The 10,972-nt window shown below is 38.9% G+C and overlaps 1 long non-coding RNA gene across 1 annotated transcript; it reads left to right on the top strand.

The window, feature by feature from the left end:
- Positions 1-26: 26 nt before the first annotated feature.
- LOC110484959 (uncharacterized) lies at positions 27-8,554 on the top strand. The gene is made up of 4 exons (XR_002467853.3): positions 27-181; positions 4,205-4,269; positions 5,922-6,009; positions 8,422-8,554. It is a non-coding gene; the product is annotated as an uncharacterized LOC110484959 (long non-coding RNA).
- Positions 8,555-10,972: the final 2,418 nt, after the last annotated feature.

The following is a 10,972-nucleotide window of genomic DNA, read 5'->3' as shown; positions in this document are numbered from 1 at the left end:
CCACCATCCCTGCGACCGACGCTGTGCTGCAAACCTCGGCTGCCCCTGCCCCAGCCAAGCTGGAGGGCGGCGAACACCAGAGAGCGGCAGGGAAACGAGCCAGCCACCACACCATTCCCCTGCTGCGCTCTACTTGTGAGAAACAGCTGAACTCGACTCACAGGACAAGCGTCTGGGGCAGGTGGGGGAAAGCAGCTATTTCGCTGTAAAATCAGGCAAAGCGTTCGTTCATTGAAACAGTGGCCCCGAAACGCAACCAGCTCCGCAGGGCCGCGGCAGCGGGCAGCGCCCGCGCCCTCCGCCCGGGCAGGGGCCGCGGGGCTCGTACCTGGCCGGGCTCCTGCGGCTCCCTCGGGCCGCCGCGGGCGGGGCTGCGGGCGCCACCGCCGGGCCCGTGCCGGGCAGGGGCCGCCCCATGCCGGGCAGGGCGGCGGGCCCGGCGCGGCCCGCACGGCCCGCGGCACCGCTGCGGGGGGCCGGGCGCCGCCACCCGCCGTGCTCGGGCGGCGGCTCCGCCTGCACAGGCCGCGGCGGCCTGGCAGCCCGGCTCCATGGGCCGGGCGCGGAGCGGCGCCCCGCGGCACAGAGCGGCCGGGCAGCGGCGCGCACGGGGCTGCGCGGGGAGGCGCTGCCGGCGGTGTCCCTGCACGGACCGCTAAGCAAATCCTTCGCGGGCGCCAGAGCTGCTGGCACGGTCCTTTTGGAACTTTGGGTTGTTCTGTGGGGTTTGTTTGTTTGTTTGTTTTGTTTTGTTTTGTTTATTGTTGTTTTGGGTTTTTTTAAAGACCCTTCTGTTAAAAAAAAAATTTAAAAGTCCAAACAGCATTAATTGTCGCAAACTCCATGAGCACATTTACAGCCAAGTGTTACCGACACTCACATTCCTGACAGCATCGAAACACCACTAGTCACAGGACTGGAACCCCCCCAAGTACAGGAATAGCCCCAGATAAGGTGCTGGGGTTTCACTTGCACTTGAAATTGTGATGTTTTAGCTGTATCAGCCTCTGCTTTTATTCAGCGTTTGAAAATAGAATTGAAACATGTTTTAAAGTTGTTTCCAGTTGTTTTGTTTTTTAAAAAAGGGAAAAGGGGAAAAAATATTGAAAATATTCCAATAATCAATAAATTAGCCATAACCTTTGTCAAAAACCAGAAATCTGCTTTTTCCCTGTAAAAGGATTTTGTTCCTGTTACATCAATTCTTTCATGGACAACTTTAATTTTCCTGAATAAGGGGGAAACCACTGTGATTCTGTTAAAATCTGTGATGACTTTTGGCATGTTATTTCTCCAACAAGATCCTACCTAGCGTCTGTCGCAGGTACGAGTGCCCTTACACAGAGAAGATAGAAGTACACACTTCTGCAGCAGGGCTGCACAAAAGCTAGGTAACCAGGGCTTTGGTATAAGTTGGCTGCACATTTAATAAAGCTGAGCTTTACCAAATGTATACCCGTGTTTTTACAGACTGAGAGGTTACAGAGGTTTTGGGGACAAGCTGCATTGAAGCACGCAAGCCAGTGCTTGTTATTCCTGCCAAAAACTTGGGTGTTAGCCAGATCCCTTTCAGGTATCAATCTTATCAGATATCTAAGCAAACCAAGATGTGACTCTATGCAATCACATGCATCAGGACTAGAAAATTCAGGGAGTTAAAAACAGTGCTTAGTTTGTTGATGCCATCCCTCTGGTCTGGATCTGCTACGTGCTCCAGCACAGCTGGTCCAACTTTGACAGCAGCAATTAGTTACAAACCGAGCCAAATATGCTCGGTAAACTTAGAATCCGTCCTGATAAATGGGTAAAATACATGTTTAATAGGTTGTGTGAATCAATAGGGTACTATGCTAGCTACAGTATAGATAAAAAGAAATTTTTTGTGCTGTTTTTTCTATTTTGTCCAAATAGATATGGCAGCTCTTTTAAAAAGACACAGCTGAAAATTGCTGCCCAAAGTCAATTTCATTTATGTGTACTAATATTTCACCTTCACTTTGAAGTACTCTATTTTGCTAAAAGTTCTGCTAAGAATTTTCAGTACCTGGAGCTATTTGTCTTTTGAAAGAAATAAATATGTATTAGCACCGCTATCTCATTTCCATTTTGTTTGTGATATTTCGATCTACTGTCCCCTCATAGGAAGCCCCTGTAAAAATCCTTCATATTTTAAGTTGGACTTTTTAGTCTACATTAACTTATTCATGGACAGAGAAAAAAGGAAACAGTGTTCTGTTCCATCTGGGGCCTTTCTTCCCAGAGTTTAGGATGCTCTGGAGCTGAGCAATCTCATTTGGGTTCATTTGATGCAAGCTGAAGTGGCTCACTAGCTTGCAGGCTCAGCAAGAATAAAGTGCTGATAAAGTTAGAGTAGAACATTTAAGAATGAGAATAAAAGATTAAATCTCACTTCCTTTCAGTGCAACTTGTAATATTTGAGTGTGTTTGTTAGGCTAAATAATGTCAGAGTTGATAAATTGTTTCATTGAAAGTGAGCAATTGAAAACCATTAGGCTGTTTTATGTAAGATAGTGGTTTAAACTATATCTAGTAATACTCAAAGACTGGATATGGTAAAACTTGAACTTGGTGGCTTGAAGATGACACAATGCATTGAGTTGATACTTCTGTGGGAGTGAGATCTTGCTTCTAAGTCACAACTTTCATCTCAGAGTCCACCTGCCTATATTTGAAGCCTGGGATCTTTTTTTCCTATGTATATAATTTATCTGATTTTTATCTGACCATTCCCTCTGTATCATAAGGTCTTTCTGACCTCATTTCTAATGCCTTCCCTCATCCTCAGTACTCTGAATAGTGTTATGTATTTGCAAACTATCACATCGCATTGCTCCTCTCCCTTTGCAGATTGTTGCTGAACAAAAAAAAGTCAGTATATAATGACTTTTATAATAAGACATCATATTCCCTTCACACCTTCCCTTACCATCTTTTTGCCAATTATCCATCCATACAAGGACATTATTTCGTACCCTTCTTATTTTGAAATTACAATCCCAATATAATACATTGTGCTGTGGTAGAAAGATCAAAATCTGCCATACTGGTCATGCCCACAAACATCTACCTGATGATATTGTCCATGCTAATTTCTGAAACTCTCAATTTCTCCAAAAATCAAGAAACATCAAATATTTGATTTTTCTAGTGAAGTGGTAGGTGCTGACATGGTATAGAAAAACCTAGGAGATCATAGGAGTTTCAATCATCTTAGCCTTTTACATTAGGGAAGTTTTTGATTACTCATTGAATCCACAGGAACTTGGGTTTAATGGCTTGTGAGGTTCTTCATAATTAAAGACCAGTAAGTAAATAATTTACTTAAAGCAAGTAAGATGTCATTAACATGCTGTACCAGGATGCCATGTGTAACAGGCACATCTGTTCTTAGCCTCACACTGTTACTGCTAGCCAGGGAACCTGACCCAGTGTGGGGTTGCTCTCTTTTGGTAGCTCTTTCAGACTAGATTAAATATGTGATAAAGGCTGCTACTTTTTTGACCAAACACAGGTTGTCAAATTAATATGTAAACAGACATATTATGTAGTAAGTGAACAGAAACTTCCCCAGTTTTGTCCCTTTTAATCACTCTGTAAGTAACTGTGGTTTTAGTGAAACTGAAAATAATTTTGATGCAGAAGTGTTAAGAAATTTAATTGTTCAAAACTCATAGTCACTGTAATACTTTGTTTCACTCAAGGGTGTCTTTGGTTCACTTTTCAAACCATTTAACAAGTATCATGTATTAAAACCTTTGGGGAGCTATAGTGGGGAAAAACATATGAGATGTTATCTTAAATTCCTTTTCTCTTTTTTGTCTTTCCTTCTTGATGAAGTATTACATTTAGTGTAAATTTCTGAAATACTCATCAGTATCCTGGTTATGGTCAGCTTTCCTGTCTCACAACTGGAAGATTTAAATTCTAGAGCAGTGTCTTTCATTAGATTTAGCCACTAATCTGAATTGAGTATAATAACTTCAACGTTAAATCCTCAACTATTCAAGCATACACAAACAGCTGCCTGGACTCAAATGTAAACTGAGAGCACAGGACAGACAGAGGAAGTTCAGGTGATAAACAAATCTTCCTCCTTTGCTTTTCTAGTCGATTTGCAAATCCAGTCAAAAATGTAAGGGGTTCATTTAAGCCCCATTTTTTACATTTTAATTTTTTTTTAAAGGTAATTGCCAAATGAGTGCAAAAGTTGCTAATGGCTACTGAATTATCAACTCTTCACATGCCCAGGTATGTTTTATGCTTAACAACTGAGATTTTATTTTATTTTTATCTCATTACACTTGCAAGAAATCTTGTATTAGGCTTTATAATAAGGAGGGCGGAAAGTCTGTTTTGATATGGAATGTTATAAATTTACCTCATTCACATTTCTGACCAGTTATTTTACAGCTGGGAGGACTGTTATTCAGAGTAACACAGAACAACTAACAGGAGTTTACTTGAAACTAACAAATGCCCTGGCAGAAAACAGTAGGATAACTAAAACATTATTTTAGCAATTGGAAGTGTGGAGGACAAGGGAAAGCTGATGACAAGGAAAGCTCAGGAAGAAATCTGAAGATCAGGCAACAGAAGAGTTGCTATTAATCAGATGTATAGGAGCTTGAAAAAAGAATGGAGAAATATGAGCTGCTTCAGGGATAATAGGAGTAAAAGAGGATAAAGAGCCAAAATTTCTAGCCAGAGGCTATCCAGAGAAGGAGCAGAGCAAACTAGTGGAGTTTTCAGTCACACAGAAGCAAGGGGTACAAAAATCATTGCAGCAATAATTGATATTTTGGTCATTCATGACTTTAGCTTTCAAAGACTTCAAATATTATTACTATCGATATTCTGTAAAAACATAGCAGCCAAGGTATTAATAAAACATTCCTCTTCAAATATCCTCTTTCATTACATTATAGATTATGTAAAAGTATTGCTATTGTTTATTTACCAAGACCATGCAAAACTGAATTCCTTATTTCTCATGCTTATGACTTCTAGCTAATATAGTAATCATTACTGCTAACATTAAGATTCAAAAGTTATTTTCTGTTCACAAATACTTTTCATAGACAGACAGGCATAAATTCCCGTTGTCATGCATGGACAATTATCAAAATAATATTGTTTAGCAAAGCTAGACTTTGACTTATTAATACAAAAACTCACCCACTTCATATACTCTTAATATTAATATGCATATATAATTTATATAATAATATATATTATAAATTTATATTTTGTGTATATATTTAAAGTATATATTTATAGTTTATATATAAATATAAATATTTTATTATTCCTGGAATTTAAGAACAGGAGAGAAATTACTAGTACAAATATTTCCCTGTGTAATCTAATTACAGCTCAAATGTAAGGACATTACATATAAGTCACCCCATTTACTAATGCTTATATTTTACCAAGGAAAATAAAGCTACTGCGTACATTCCATAGAAACCATTTCTGCAAGACAATGTTCACTTATGCAAATACTAATAAAATTGCAAATATGTCTGCCAGGAAGATAAAGGAGATACAGCACAGAGAAGTAAAGCACAGTCAGATAACTTGACACCAAAAAGCAGCAGCTATGTGGTCTGGCAAGATATAAGAGAAGATGTTCTTTCACCTTTCAGGGACAATGCATTCTGGTTTTAGTGACACAAACAGCTCCTTTAATTTTCATCTTGTACATGGGTAAGCACAGCTATACAGAATGGAGAGCCCTGAAGCTGTACATGCATAATGAATCAAGACTCAAAAGATTTGTTCACATCTCTAAAGTTGCAAAATTAAATAGCCTGCTTCATTAGTACATATTTTGTGGTACATGTCTAAAGTGGTGCTCAACAGTTCTGTTGTCTGTTTTCTTCCTTTCTTCTATAACTTAGGTTCAGAGACAATCTGAATGTCTAGGACAACTTGAGCAGGTGTGAAGAAATGAGACTTTCTGTTCTTTTCCAAAGCACCCCTGCACAGGTAACTCTAGACACCAAGACAGATTTAGGCTCTTGCAGGGGGGCATTCAGCCTTTCACAACTTGCATCTGCTAAATTTAAGCACTCCTACTGAGTTTAGTGATACAGGATCAGGCTTTGCCTCTGCCCAGGTAATATCCTCCTGTTGGTTTTGAGAGTCTTAGTTCATTGTACCCATTGTTCCAAATTAATTTCATTCCATTCACAAGGAAATAGTAACTGTCCAGTTCTGTGAGAGGGTTGGTGTTGTAGGGTTGTGCATTTTCCCTTCCCCACTCTGACATTTCACACTGTTGTTGATACCCCTCTTACTGTAATGGCAGTTTCAGTTGCAGAGACCACAAATCTGTGCCTGCTAATTCTCCCTAAAATACAAATTTACTGCTGCCTATGTCTCTCCCCTGATCTTGCCTCTGCTCTGTAAATCACATGTCAAGGCCAAGGTATACTCTAAACAAGGCATTGAGGTATCTGTGATCTAAACCAAATGAAGACCCATACTGCTAATGCCCACAACGCCCCACTTCACTATGTTTAATTTTTTTGTTAGCATAATCAATGATATGCCCAAGAATCTTCTTGAGCTTGGTTATTTTTTTCTCCTTTTTCTGGAGGGGAATTCCAGCTTCCAAATTCCTTCCATCTGTAAATGGGTCTCCAGCCCCTTTCTTACAAAACTGAGTATCTATCTGCCAGATCAAACAGCTTACAGCTCTGGATGTTTATACTGGATACCTTGTAAGAGCAGGGGTGATTTAGCAGAAGAGCCTTACATTCCAGTAGTCTTCCCTGTAACTCACTATCATCTAATAGCACACTTTTCAGCCCAGACTATTTTCGTGTGTCTCTTAAGAGTTTGTAATATGTGTTAGGCAGTGTTATAAATAAAAACTGCAAAGCCTAAAAAGACAGACATCAATACTCTAGGCACATGTTGTTGTTATTATTATTGTTGTTATTGTTATTATTGCAGTCCAGTAGATTTTACAGGATCAGACAGAAAACTGCTGTGTTTGTGAGGGTTTTCCTACTTTTTCTCCCAGCTGGAAACTAAATAACATAGTACCCAAGAGCTGAATCTCAATTGAATGTCAACATGCTGACCTTGCAACTTAAGATACACACCTGTGTTACACACACCTTTCTGATTAACAGCATTCATCACAGTGCCTGTATGCAATTTTCTCTGCTGATGAAGCTGATTTCTTTTTCAGAAATCTTTGGCACTGCTCTGCAGATAATATTGCAGAGAAATCTGTGAGTCTAACTCTCCTTGGAATGCTGCCAACCATTTTAAGTCTCAAAATTAACTCAGCCCTATTCACAAGATCAATCACTTCTCTCTCAAATGTACTTTATGTGAAGCAGATTTGTGAAAAGTGGTTTTTAAGCAGTGCGCTTTCAATGCAGCTATTATGGCAATGCATACGCATCATCAGATCATTGCCTGGGAATGAGATTGCTTGACCCATTATGCAGCCACAGCCATAAGAAATACACTGTGCTCCTATTTATTACTTTTTACCATTTGCAACTAGCTTGGTAAATTTTTTGAGTGAAATTGTCCATTTTTTTCCCTTTTAAGTACTTCATCACAATTTTTCAGCAATAATGACAGAACAGGCTGTTAATAACATGAATGGACAAGTTTTTTAGTATGACCGTTCCATTCTCACCAATACCTAGCAGAACTGATAATAAAAAGGCACATTCTTAGTCCTGGCAAGTCACAGTTGCATTTTTGTGTTCTTGAACAAACAGAAATGAGACAGTCCTCCCAAACAAAGATTAAAAGAATTTAATTCACTGAACAAGCAGAGGCAACATAGGAGTATTCATCAAAGCCAGGAGGATAAAGAAGAGAAACAGTGGTTTTGAATCACATTTCTGTTCTGGTATTATGCTGAAGCTCAGTGTTGTTCAGGTCATAACCTAAAACTAGAAGCAAGTTGTCACTGTTTGCCTTCTGATACATCTTAGATTAGTGGGTTTTTTTAGACTTTTTGTCTGTAAAACAGGTAACCTGCGTACCCCAATGACTTTTAAAGCTGTCTTTATGTTGTGTAATAGAACACTTCTAGGGCTTGGAGCCTGTTCTCACAGTGCCCATCCTTTCCTCTCTTTGTGTTACTCACTTTAAGCCTGGTTTCTTTCAGAGAGTGAAGAACAGATGTGACCTGTTATAAAGTCTGGCACTTCCCTAGCCTGTATCCTGCAGTGTTTAAGTACTCTAAGAAATGGGGCAGGCTTTAGAAAACGCAGCCTTCCAACTGATTTCATGCATCTAATAATAGCCTCTGAGGCAAGGAACTGTGCATGTGCCTCATACAAGCAATCACAGTGTCAAAGTAGACAGAGACATGCAAGCTACAGTTTTACAGGCTGCTGATAGGTTTCTGTTCTTTCCTTGCAGGAAAAGACATCAATTCAATACTGGAATGGCCAACATGGAGATAAGAAGACAATTTTCTTCCCCACCGTTTCAGTATAAAAGGATTTATGCAGTCCTCACTGAGGATTGGCCTGAGTCTTTCTTGAATGTGATTTTATGGCTTGTTTGCTTTTTTGCATTGCTCAGTGGATGTTGGCGATAAGGTTGCACTTTCTGAGTGGTTAGATTTGTTAATATTAACAGCTGGAGATACCAAAAGCTGTTGTGCACTGATGTGATCATATTAGCTTTCCAAGCAAAACTTTCCTGAACAGAAATAGCTTGTCTGTCCTAGATCAAAACAGCTATCAGGCTTCCCTTTAAAATGTCACTGATTCTGCATCTGTATTCTAGTGTGGTTCAAGCCAAAGAACACTGTGTACATTAGCATTTCACAACTTAATAATTGTTCTCAAACATTATGAGTTTCCTTTGAGACTGTTGGAGTTAGATCTATTGCTTTTTGTAAGAGAAAAAACAGTTCTATTCAAAATACTGCAAGGAAACTAACAGGGAAATGCTATAAAAAGGATGAGGGTATAGAAGATTGAGAGTATATTCCCATTTATCATCATCTCTTTTTTCCCCAAATCTTTACATATATTAAATTCTTTGTGAAGCACTCATTCAGTTGTGCTAGCAAAGGATATCATGTCATTAATTTGCAAAATGACATGGAAGATTGTTGCTCCTCTGTTCTTCCAACTGTTAAAACCTTCAATGATATTGTTAGTCATTATAGAGACACTGCAGGGCCCTGAGTTTTCATCTCTTTATGTAGGTGGATTAAACACTGTTTGATATCAGTGTATTTATTGGAAATTTGAAGATTTTGTTCTTTCTGACATTTCCCTTGATCTGTAGAAGTATCATTGAGAGGAAAATATAGGGATGCAAGTCTAAGCAACTTTTTTCCTTTCTGAAACAAGAGTTCTGATAGGTTTATATTTAAGTTACAGAAAAAGTCCTCAATTATTTAATCTTTATTTTCTAATTTTTAAAATCCCTCTCTTGTTCATTCAGGTCAACTTCACTTGGATTCAGTGGTGTATTATTGGTCATAGGAATACCTGGGTAGTCAAAATACTACTTAGATCACCCAGTTTGAATTAAAAATATCTTTGTTACATGGAATTGCATATTTTCTTAATTTATGTGTTCAGGTGATTGGCAGTTAGAAAAACTGACAAAAGTTTCTAGAACAAATGAGGAGTATTTTACTTTTGCTTGAGGATATTCACTCTGCAGGTTCATATCACTTAATTAGTGCAACTTTTTATTTGAGATGTACCAGTGAAAAGGAGAAAAAAATTAATAATGGTCATTTCAGTGATATTCCAATAAGGAATCTGAACATTGTCTTTCTAAACAGGCATTGGGTTACTGCTAAGAAATCTTCCAGATTTAATCTCTCAAGTTTGTGTTGCAAGTTCACAGCATGAAGTCCTATGATCCATTCAGATCTTACAGCAAAAAGCTCATACTCCTTTTGGAGATTTCAGTTCTGGCACGTGGCTGCTTTGGCTGGGCAGTAACCTCCTGATGATGTGAATGCTCCCAGAATGAGTGGAAAGGATATCTGTGGTGTAAGGGGCTACTCTCCTCATCTGAAAGATTTCTAATAGTGATTTGTGTTATAATTTCAGCCAAGAGAACAGTTAATAGTAGTTTAAACCTGATCTGATTCTGGTGCTGAATTTCCTATGGTTCTGCTGCTTCCTGGCGCTGTTCAGACTCTCAGTTTACTTTGCAGAACTCAATCCACACTTGTATCCTGATACCTACATTGAAGGAAATTGAAAAGTACAGCCATCTATTTCTTTGCATGAGAAGAATTCCAGAGGAAAAGCAATATTCCCAAACTGAACTTTGCCAGAATGCTTTTAAAATTGAACATTACAATGAAATTCTGTAATATTACACTGAATTTACCATACAAAACATGTATATCATTTCAATAGAAGACATTGTCAATTTGGCAGTGTTTCATCAGACATCTTAGTTATCTGATTGCATTAATCCTACATATCCAAATTCTCCTTGTTCTGGTGTTATATCTCTCCCCACTGGAATCCAAGCCCTGGAGTCAAAGAAGAAAATATCCCCTACTCTTTGAACGTGTTGGATCAAAGGAATGAATGGCATCTCTGATCTCAGAGAACAGAAAAGCACACACTTTGGTAAGATTTTGCTCTCTGTCAAGAAACCATGAGTGGAGACACAGCACATGGTTAAAAGAGTTAGGGCCAACCCATAAAGTCCAGAGCTCAAACTTCATCTGTAACTGAATTAATGTGATTTCTGGTGCTAATGCTCATTCAACCCCACACTGAAAATTGCAGATCCAACATTTGTGTGTTTGGAACATAATGTTTAAATATCATAAACGTCATTAAGCTCTTCTCTAGCTAAACTTAATTTAATCAGCATTTCTGAGCCCCTTACAACAATCTGGGGTTTTCTGCTACATTCCTGATGCACTGACATCACTTCAACTGCTATGAAGAAATATCACCTTCAATCAAATGAAACA

Source organism: Lonchura striata, chromosome 4 (assembly GCF_046129695.1).
Source record: "Lonchura striata isolate bLonStr1 chromosome 4, bLonStr1.mat, whole genome shotgun sequence".
Taxonomy (NCBI): domain Eukaryota; kingdom Metazoa; phylum Chordata; class Aves; order Passeriformes; family Estrildidae; genus Lonchura; species Lonchura striata.
The sequence above is the reverse complement of the archived record's forward strand: the minus strand, read 5'-3'. Positions and strand labels throughout refer to the sequence as shown.